At 40.3% G+C, this 11,719-nt stretch overlaps 1 long non-coding RNA gene across 1 annotated transcript; it reads right to left on the bottom strand.

Moving 5' to 3' along the window:
* Nucleotides 1-3,614: 3,614 nt before the first annotated feature.
* On the bottom strand, nucleotides 3,615-11,396 carry LOC307145633. The gene is made up of 5 exons (XR_013818975.1): nucleotides 11,332-11,396; nucleotides 5,242-5,261; nucleotides 5,008-5,056; nucleotides 4,712-4,846; nucleotides 3,615-4,436 (listed from the first exon to the last, which is right to left on the bottom strand). It is a non-coding gene; the product is annotated as an uncharacterized lncRNA (long non-coding RNA).
* Nucleotides 11,397-11,719: the final 323 nt, after the last annotated feature.

Here is an 11,719-nt window from a genome sequence, read left to right as displayed (position 1 = left end):
CAAATGGGATTACCATAGCTAACCGGCAACATTTTTTTTTTTTTCTAAAGCTATGGGTATGGAACATATTAATTGTGTCTATAGTAATCTGCATCAAAAAGGGTGTTGTATAATGGATTTATGCCCCAGTTCTTGATGTTTGTCATCTGTGTCCGTTTTGGGCGAAGTCTTTATGGGAATATAAAGCCTTCAGTGGCTCTCTGTTCTGTCACATGCATGATTCATTGAATTTGCTTTTGTGGGTGAAGGCCTGCTTTTAAAAAATATCAATTAGAGGAAATTGTGCTGGTGGCATTCTTGAAACTTGCGTGTGTGGTTTGGCCAATGAGTTTGTGCTAAAGTTGTACGCAGGAAGGAGGGAATCGTGGCGTGCTAAACACGAGCCATCTTGCAAACCGGTCTCACTCTGGATGGAATAAACACATGTCCTCAGGGGCCGGCAGAAGATTGATACAGCTCCTGTTGAACTCTGGGAAATCCCATGTCTGGCACGGGCTGAATTTGGGGGTTTGTGGGTGACTAGGGTGGGGAGTTAAACCACTTCCCCTGCTTGTTAAACAAGGCCAATAAAAGACATTACACCCTGGGTTCGGCAGAAATCTTTAGCATGTCATTGCTTTCATCTGTTGGAGAGTGATTTCTGCTTTTGGTTGATCTTCAGCATCATGCCAAATGGATCTTTCATGGTGAGTTGAGGTGTGGATGACAGAATCACCATCTTTGTAAATTATAATCTGATGTGTTGAATGTTTAATGGATTGGAATAGTTTCAAATTCAAACACTTCAGACTTTGTTTAAAATGTTCAATAATACATTGCTTTACTTTGACCAGCAATAGTACTAGTAGTGCTTTACGTGACAATGTTTGTACAGACAGCTTCTAGGTCGCAGTTTGATCTGTTGAGTAAAATTGGACTAGGACTGGATTAGAGCTCTAAATCTTAGGATTTGGTTTGAGTTAGAATTTACTCACACTTCAAGTAAGGCATGATGAAACATTTCCATCTCTTAATTAAGACCAGAGCCGTTTTGAGAGCTGCTAGGCTAATTCAAGTGACAGTTTGACCAAAACTGAAGCTTGCTTTTTTCCTCACTAAAAACTTCAAAGCTTCCAGTCCAAACACAGCCGAAAGGCCTCTGAACCATCTGAAAGCTCCTCATCTATCCACAGTCATATGATTCTCCATTACCATGCTGGGGTCAGGAGTGCAATGAGAATACGAGTTGAGAAACTCTTCCATCCATTATTTAATGCTACTCCTTAGCTCCAAATTGAATAAAACTCACCTTAACCAAGTAATCAAGGTCTTCATGATTACAAGCAGGTCTGTTTATGCAGGCTGGAACTAAACTTTGCAGGGCCGTGGGTTGATGACCCCTGCATTACTGTATTGATTTGGGGAGAGTTACTGCTACTTACATACAAACCTTAACTACACTACTAGACATAGATGGTCTCCTGGATATGTTGTGTTTTTGGTGCTAGTCCCCACTATGGGATGCTGATGTTCCCACAAGGCTCCTTAACTAGCTTAACCAACAACAACAAAAAAAAAAACATACACACACACACACACACACACACACACACACACACACACACACACACACACACACACACACACACACATTGCTGGATCAACCAGTTTTGTTGGTGTATACAGCATGACTATACTGGTAGACCAGCACCAAACCAATGCAAAGCAGCATGGAAATGTATACTTATTTTTCAACAGGGTATTCCTACAAGAGAAACTGATCTTTTATCTGCAGTTAAGGAGGACTTTGATCAGAATAGATGTTGAGGAAAGAGCTGATGACCCAAGGTGAGTCAAGGATGGAAGAGGTTCAGGGACAAGGCTTATCCTTGTCATCTTCGCAGGGCTTCTCATCTTGTTTCACACACTTCATCGCTCTGAAGGAATTCAACATGTTCCATTTGTGGGAGTTATGTGAGGCCAATGCTTGGTTGGGAAAAACAGTGGGCACCCTTCCCAGAAATAACAAAATTGTGGAGATTGGTGGAACATTATGACATACGAAGAACAAAAGAGGAATGAAGAACTTGACAAGCAGAGAGGAGTGAGCATTAACAGTCATAAATTTTCATAATTACAAGTTATCATTATGTCCATCTCTTTTTTTAATCAATATTTTCAGCTCTGTTCTCTAATATCATGCTAATACACTTTTCCTCATTCCTTGTCCACCTCTTTTCCATCAGCAGCTTTCTATCCCTCCCTCCCTCCCCTCGGCTTCTATCCTGCTACCAGGATCTTGTCCATGTTTTTTGTGGGTCACTTGGAAGTGGAAAATTAGCCTTGTTTCCTGAGGCAGGGATTCATCCCACTTATCCTAATAACTTGTCCAAATTAGCTCCCCTAGTTTTCAATGATAAACGTTCTGATCAACATGGTTAAACGGGAGCCCCACTAACACGCAACGAGACAGAAAATCTTAGAATAAGCGCTACATTGCTGCAACACCATGGTCTTGCACACATCACTGACTGGCGGTCTGCTAACTTGATCCCTTTACATTGAGGAGAGAGAGGCCGTAGGATCAGAGCTCCTTCTCTGTAGGTCTAATCCCCATCTCGAGGAGGCGATATTGTGATTGGACATCCCACAGTCTTTCTGGATGTTTAAGTACTGCGGTAGTTGCTCTGAGTTTGTGGAGTACCAGAACTTTGCATGTGTTGTCACTTATAGCTCTATCATTGCTAATAACAGACAGGATTAGCCCTTCTCCTGCTTGATCTCATAATCCCCCCTCTCTCTATTGCTGTCTCAGCTCATCACAATCCCAAAAACTTTATCATCTCTCTCTCTGCTATGGCAGATCTGAAGGGTATTAAAAGGGAATTGACCTCATGTTTGAGGTTTCTGGCCCTGTTCTTTGTCAGGAAGCTCAGAGCTCATTACCACAATGGTCCTGCAAGACTTACAGTCTCATAAGTCATAGATGCACTATTTTTACAGTACTGCTTTAATCAGTCCATCCATAATAATGCCATCACATTCAAAATTTATCAAAGATATATTCAAAGCAACTTACATTGCATTTAAGTTTATCATCTTATCAATTCATGCATTCCCTGGGAACTGAACCCATGACTTTGACATTGCTAGCAGCATGATTTACTTTCTGAGCTACAGGAATGCCTTGAGCTACAGGAACATATTCCACAGTGAAAGCTTCCCTATTAATAAAATCATGCTGGTCTCCCAATCTCGTTACCAAAAGAGTTCAATGGAACTTGTGACCATAGTTGGCTAACAAGGCTTTTGGTAAACGTACCCGAGGCGTGTTGCATTAAGCTAGTTAAACAAACTCTGAGTTTCTGAGTAGGTTTAGAGTTGACCAATCCATACATATCCAACCTGGTTTAAATCAGGTTCAATGAGCTCACAACTCTCAGTATAAACATTCTCTGTCAACTCAGGTTTAATCCAGAGTTTGTGATTAACTCTGAAGTGTGTGCACCATCAAGTGTGATGCGTGCAGCAAACAGCCAATCACATTAAACATGGAGAACATCAGTTTGATTCAGTTTTTTCAATTCGCTTCTCTTCTGAAGAGATCGTCAGGAAAAAAATACAATGAAACTAAACCTATTTACAAGGCAGGAATAAACACTCCAGCTGCAGCTTTATTGCATCAGATACATGTCACTTTACTCACAGCTGATTGGTCGTTTTGGTCTGTGATCTCTAACCAAGGTTAAAGCCTGCCCCAGAGCAGGTTAGCTGTGTAGCGTAAGTTACCATGATGATGAAACCCACTAAAAACCAATCAACCTTCTTGAGCCTGAAAAACTAGAGTTTGCTCAAACTGATCTCAAACTTACCTGGGTAGCAACTAAAACCGACTTCATGCAACAGGCCACTGATTAGGCTGGTCTGGTTTGATCTTTTGTTCATTGTTATTCATTTTGGGGGAAACAATGATGGCGTTAGCCAAATGAAAAAACTGTGGACATTTGGAAATTACAATATGCAGTCATACAAAATACTGTTCATTGTAACATAGTTAAAGATGCACTAATCAACTATATGTAGTAGTATGTGAACTGGGATCGGAAAGCAAAACAGCTGCCCATGACCCAATCATTTAAGAGCACTGGTTGAATTCACAGATGACTCTGCTGTTGTGTGATCTCCGGGCAGAGAGCTGGCACTGAATGATGGAGTGCAGCGTTTGATGGATGGGTGGTGGAGAGAGGGGATGTTCAGCAATGAAGCAGCAATAGGAATCTTGGCATGAGACCTGCTTTCTGCGTGAGCTGGCCTGCGCTGCTCTGCGTTAATCTGACCTTGTCTTCTTCCCTGATGCGCCTTTAGGATTAATGCTCGGTTTGCATTTATCCATCTAACCCTCTGCCTTCCTCTTCCTCCCCTGCCGCTCTCTCAACCCCCCATCATAACACTCAACGCTGTGACAAATTAGAGAAAGAGACAGAGAGAGTGAAGAGAGGAGGTATTATTGCCACCTCGTAGAGATTTTTTCACTTTCCACTTCTCATTTTTAACTTTGTAAACTCTAAAAAGCTGAATTCTAATGATATAGTTGTAATCTAAAGATATAAAAACATAACAGACTCTTTAGTAAAGCTCAGGAACTTTATACACATAACTTTATTAATTACAACTACAACAGCAAAAAATCAACAGGATACCTAATATGATGGAAATATAGAGCTACATTTACCCTTAAATTTACCACTCAGGTCACTGGATGAGCGATGTCTTGTTTTTCCCTCACAACACGGCAAAAAGTCACTATCCAAGAGTTTCATTCTCTCTGTTCCTCACTGGTAGAATGAGCTGCCAACCTACACCCAAACTGCAGAAAACATCACATATTTTAAGAAGCAGAAGATGCACCTCTTCCGCAAGCACTTAATGACTTCCCACTCTTAAACCAATAAAAAGCATCTGCTAAATGCATAAATGTAAATATCATAATACATCTCGGAATTCATCAAATCTATTGTTGATACTTACTGATGTTTGTGATATTGTTATCCCTCTGAAATGATGATGATGTCACTTCCTGGATGATGCCATTAAAGGTACACATAATTCAAATAATCAATACAAGTCAATACATCATCAGTCCTACTTCCAAAGCATGTTTTTGTCTTACCCTGATTCACTATGGTAAGCCTATTATAAGTGTTTTTATTTTAGACCTGATGAGATGGTATTCGTGGAAAATTGCAAATATACGTCACTCACCCATGCGTGTCTCATCATATCTGTAAATAGAGTAAAGGTACATGGTTACTTTGACGCGTGTCTGGTGTGGGAGAGACGTAGGTTAGTTGTCACAACGAGAGTAAGGTTGACATGGAGCAGCTAAATCTCAAACCTTGGGGAATCACACATTTTAAACAAACGCTGAACAGAGGAGAGTCTGCGACACACGGCAGAGCGCGAAATGCAACTAGAATCAACATTGGCTTGGCTTTAGGAGATGGCAAGAACTGAGGGATTGGAAATGTTGTAAAAGCGACACAGAGATGGTGTTTTTATTACTCAACATGTGAGTAAGGTGTTTTATCGAATAGATAAATTGCCATATGTAGCTCTCTAACAGAGTTCATTGTAAAGCATTGTCTATAGTGAAGGGTCAGTTCATTAGGGTTGTTGTAGTGCTGTGCTGGAATTTATTTTCAAGAAAGTACCGTACTATTAATGGTTAAAGCTACAGTAACGTCTTCAGCTAGTCAGCTTGAGATCCTTTCCATCTAAACTGGTTATGTCTTAAGCCTAGTAGTGAATGTTTTATGAGCATCAGAATAACCATATTAATCTGCACAGTCATGCAGAGCCGAAGCACAACCAAAACAATGTTCTTCCGCAAATGCATGTAGTTTTGTTTGTTTGTTTTTTAACTGCAAGAGGGCCAAAAGTTACGTAGTGTACCTTTGAGAACCTGTTTTATACTGGTTAAGGGGATATTACAAATGATTAGCAAAATTACATTAAAAACACTGGAAAACCTAATATTTGATTACCAATTAAAACCATATTAAGGGTATGTTGCGTTTGAAGAATTTAATGAAAAAAAAAAACCCTGAATATTTATTTTATAAACTGACAGTGTTTTTGTTTAGAAGTGCATGCTACCCAAGGATCGCAACACCAAGCTACCAAAATCTGTCATTTACTTTATAATAGCAGATTTTGGTAGCTTGGTGTTACGATTTTTGGGAAGTCCTTGGGTGGTAGAAAGCCACATGATAAATCAGAGTTCATCATAAGTAGCCAGTACATAAAACATGACCAATACTCATATTAATTTGTGATGTGTTATGCAGAGACTTCTGGGATTTTTTTTATCATAAATTTTACAGTAAAATTGCATATAATGTGCTGTTATACCATTTACCATTTTTCAGCGTAAATGGCAAGGTAACATAACTTTAACCAGTTAACTCGTTTTTACTGTCGAATTTTTGCAAAACAAACATTTTGTTTTTAAATTTGTTTTACATTGTAGGAGTGGCTCTGCTTTCGGGTTTATGATGGTGGTTATAACACACTGTCTATGGCAAGACACTAGTATCACAGCAAGAAATCTTTGTATGTGTGCATGTTTGTCTGTATGTTCCACAAGCACCATTTCCAGGGGGTTGAAACAGGAAGAGGGGCTGAAATTAAATTTGGGGAGTGCACAAGAAAATGGAGCCTCCATAAAACCCACACTGGGTCCCCAAATACTTCCATGATGGATTTATAAACTGCAGAAATAGAGGGGAAAGGACTGTTTATGTTAGATATTTAGATGTGACCCTTTTTGAGACTGACCACAACTTAAGACAAAAAAAGGGAAGAAATGACTCGACTACAGGAAGCCACAGGGTACCATGTCAAGAAAGACATAAACACAATAGAGGGAAAGGACTTTAAGGGAGGGAAGAAGAAAAAAAGACAGAACAGAGTGAAATAATGTGGGCTAGGGTTAAGAGTTAGGCCTCAACTTAAGGTCATTTCTTCATGGGAGGAAGTTATTAAGAGCACTTCATGTAGAGAACCATGAGCCATAGACTGACACACATACACGCAGGGAACATGAAGGCCTTCAACCATACAGAGAAACACAACGGAAACTCAATAGCCTTTAAAAAAAACTGATCAAATAACATTGGTTCTGCCGTCAACTAACAAGGTTCAATATTACATCTGTAATTCTCAAAACCCCAGATCTGTCTGGGGTCGGAGGGTGGTTCGGTTCTCATGGGCTTCGGCAGAAATATGGAGTTAGTTTGCGAGGAGGAATGTGAGGCGACGGGGGTGCAGATGGTCTCGTTATGAGCGTGCACTAAAGTAGTTTGTTATTTACAGTGAGGGATTCCTACGTTTCAGCACTCACCACGTCTTCACCTGCAGACACTCTCTGAACACTCGCACAGACGAGCCTCTGACCGAACAGAGCCGGTTGCAGACGCAACTATATTCCCCACAATCCTTCTAGTCTAAGCCTCAGACACCAACATATGGACTTTAGTCAGGGTAGAGGTCATGTATTTGACGAGAATGATAACAAGGCTTTGAGAGAAGTTGTGTATCTAAGTCAAATCAAAACACTGAAAGAGGGTGGGAGAAAAGACACATTTAACAGACGGTACGGATCAAAATTGAAGTAAAAATGTAGGCTTCCAAAAGAGATGGAACCTCATTTGAAGAGCTCTAGATAAGCTGGCACTCAAGCAAACAAGTAGTGCTCCTCAAGGGAGTCTCCACACTGCAAAAAAGGACAGTTTCAAACTGGGCTCGTTTAGAGCGTTTGTCTATAAACCTGGAACACAGCAATCAGCAAAATTTGTTTTACACAAATGTGACTTGCATCAACACATGTTGGCTTGTTGGAAACCAAACTAAGGAGAAATGTAACACTGTAACAATTTTAAGTCCATGTTTCTGTGGCAATACTCAAGTGAGTCACTATTAAATTAATCCAACTACACCACCCTGGTGGAGCGCCATGGAAATAACTCCCAATAAGGACACATGTAACTTTTACCATTTGAAGACAGATAACATGAAACGTGAGGAGCAATACAAAAATACACATTATAAAAATCACCAGCGCCAATAAAATTCTCTCGCTCTCAGGAATCTCCCAACATGACAAATAATTCTCCAGCGCCAGGCTTAGTGGGAACAAGGCAGGCCGGCTGCAACTCAGGAGGTCGTCCAAACCCACCTCAAGTCACAAATCAGACACCACGCACCCACACCGTGAGGAAGTCATCAGCACACACTACCGAATGAAGCAGCTAGCTTCCCTTGTTCCACACCGAGTCCTCACTGGCTCCTATAGAAAGAAGAGAGACACACATTAACAAAAAAGAAAATTACACTAAATATTGAAAAAGAGAGAACCGAAGTGAAGTTTATAGAAACAATGTTATGGCGGCTATAACACTCAGGCCCCCTGACGGCACCCTCTGCAGCAAAGGCTGATAATCAGCGCCTAAGTGGCACCAGAATAACAGGACAGGGGATGAAGGGGGATAAAGCTGCAAAATAGATCAAAACCACATCAACAGAAAAATTAACCACAAAGAATAACACAAAACAAAATTAATTAACAACAAAATAAACCCACTGCCAAACCAAGATATTGAAAACAACCCAGCACAAAATAAAACTGTTGGCAGCCTTGCGGACACAATGCTCGTAAGCAATCAGTCCAAGCGACCCGCAAAAGTAACCCAGCTCTAAACCAGCAGCACAGATGTTCGTGTGCAAAACAAACAAAAGAAAATGTAGCCGGGAAGCAAAACAGCAGCAGTGTCACATGTAGCGTCTTCAGCTAGGGCTTAGAGATAGTGCTAATTCCCCATTTACCTTCAACAAAAAGACACAAGTCAAACTAAAAGCACTGAACCCCAAATGTGAACGAGGGAGAGGCGTACTTACGATTTAGGTAGAACAACCACCAAACGCAAAGCTGCATGGTTACTCACAACAGGTGCTGCGGCTCTGTCTACCGGCCAGCGTTCACACACACCTGCTAACGTGTTCTTACTGCTGAACATAACATAATAAATACCCCAAACGCAAGCGATCAAGATTTAGTGCAAGTATCAACGTACCTGAAAGCGAACTCCGCCACAAACTTGCCACAATGCCAGCACCACCAGATCCGCTCTAACTAAACTATAAATAGAGCATATTACTAGAACTATTCACTTCATTACACAGTCAGAGAGAAGAACATACCTTAGAAGAAACAAGAACGGAAATGAAAATTCCAGGAAGGGGAGAACCCATACACCCATACACCCATACACTCATACACCCATTCACCCATGCACCGATACACCCATACACTCATACACCCATTCACCCATACATACACTCATACACCCATACAGGGCCAACAGGAGGGCAAAATCACTTATCCTGCCACATTTCAAACATCTACATGTTTGATTGCATAAAGCACCTTGAGTGTAATTTCCCCCTTAAGATTGCCCTTAGCTTTCCCTAATGCCTGCAACAGACTGTATGATTTCAGCAATCCTATAAGGTCATTACAGATCACACTGTACGACATTGATTTAATAAACTTGGTTACATGTATGTAGACTGTACGATGATGACACCTATTGAATCGTAGGATACAGCGTAAGTGACAATAGCAGAATAAAACATCATCAGCATGTGCTAGTGGTGAACAAATAGAGCAAGATGAATCGCACTTTGGCAGTTGTGGTTTTTATATGTGCTGAAAAAAAAGGAAGCAAAAGAGGAGAAAATGGATGCGGTCACGGCTAATTATATGAAAATAATGTCTATGATAACATGATAGAAATGTTTTAATAGGTCATGAGATTTGTTTGTGATGTTTTGTTGTATTTATTGTGCGTTTGCCGCTACTTATAATTTGCTGTGATGGTCAGTCGAGCAACAAGATCGGAGCACATCTCAATTCTCAAAGGATTCTTTCGGTATCCTCACGTCCTTCCGAGTTCGTTCTTTCAAGGTCGCCTGGCAAGACCGGTCTACACGAGAACGCAAGTCCATTCTGTGCATTCTTGGAATTGAGAAACAGCCAAGGCAAACACAGGATGTGGAACACAGGAACAATGGGAACAAGGAATACACTTCAAAATAAGAGTCCACAACACAAGACAGGGAAACCCAAGACTGTTCTGATTTTATCTTTCCTTTTGCTTTCCGAAAAAGAAAGGTTAAAGGGCTTTAAAACAACACCATTTTGCATTTTGATTGTTGGGAGAACTATCAATTTAAAGCTACACCGTGTAGGATTTTCTCCCATCTAGCGGTGAAATTGTTTATGACTACCAACTGAATATTAATTTCTAGCCCCTCCCATTCCGAGGGCGTTTTAACTCAGGACGGTGGCTGTATTATTTCAAATCTGCCGGCAGTCGCGAGTAATCTCCCCCTCTCATTCGTCACAGTGCCACTGAGTGTAAAAACGTGAAAGACGAAGCTTGAATTTCCAGGTATGTCCCTCTTTGGCTAATGTATTTTCAAGATGGAGGCGCAACATGGCTGCCGCCAGACGAGTGACTCGCTCGTATGTATTCTGAATGGCAGATTCTACGCTTACGAGAATACTTGATTAGTTGGTGGAAGTAATTACACATTAATGAGCACATATCATTTTGAAAGAACAAAGTGTTTTTTTGCAAAGAATCAGCTTAAAAAAATGACACAGTGTAGCTTTAAAAGCAAGTGAAAAATATTGTTGTTCAGTAAGAAAAAAAACCCAATAACAAATACAGTAGAACAATAAATAAATATATCTTATGTAATATTGCTACTCAAGTAAATTTATCTTAGATTATAATTTTTTTTTTTAGATTATAATTAGAAAATATAACATAATAGAAAATTAGAAAAAAATAGAAGTTTAACATTAGCATGTTGCTAAGCTAATGTTCAGTCTCAGGCACAAGTAGGGCAGCTTTCTGCAAACAAAGGTTTATACACTATATTATATACACTAAGCACTTATCGTATGCTGTGTACTATGTACACAATTTTATAAGGTTATTTTGCCATGCCACATCAGAGTCTGATATTTGATTTTTATGTTTTCTTTTTTGAATTTTTAGAGAGAACACACTAATTACAACTATTTATATATCAAAACATAATAGAATAGTGCATAAGTGTGCGAATTGGGACGCTCCTAAAATGCTGCCTGCATAAGCTCAATAGGTTTTAGAACAGCTATCCCCTAGAGCTATGTTTTAATTTGCATCAAACTACATATTTTGTCGACCCTGACCCTGATATTTGGTCCACCTGATTGGCATGTAAAAACAAAATTAACTCAACCATGCCAGTGAAGAACGAAAGCTTCCCGTCTCTGTCCTCATGTGAATTTCCGCACAGCCTCTACTAAGAGAACAGGAACACAACTATTTTAGTGCTATATGTGCTGTTAATTACAGATACAGCATATCTCTCCCATCCTCATGCATGGCCTGTGGGCTGGGTGTGACGTTACCCACAATGCATTGGTACATCTGCTGCAGGGTTGTGTCCATTTAGATTCACACGACACAGCCCACGGTTTAGGGAAGCATAGAGGGAGGAATGCAAACATTTGCTAAGCTCCCTTTAACTAGACCAGAGAATAGAAAGCATTCATTATCGGGTGACAGTACCTACACTCTGCTGTCTAACCAGTGTAAGGTAGTAACTAATAGCAGTGACGCTGCTA

This window comes from Squalius cephalus (genome assembly GCF_949319135.1).
Source record: "Squalius cephalus genome assembly, chromosome: 18".
NCBI classification, from domain to species: Eukaryota; Metazoa; Chordata; class Actinopteri; order Cypriniformes; family Leuciscidae; genus Squalius; species Squalius cephalus.
This window is presented reverse-complemented; position numbering and strand designations above follow the sequence as displayed.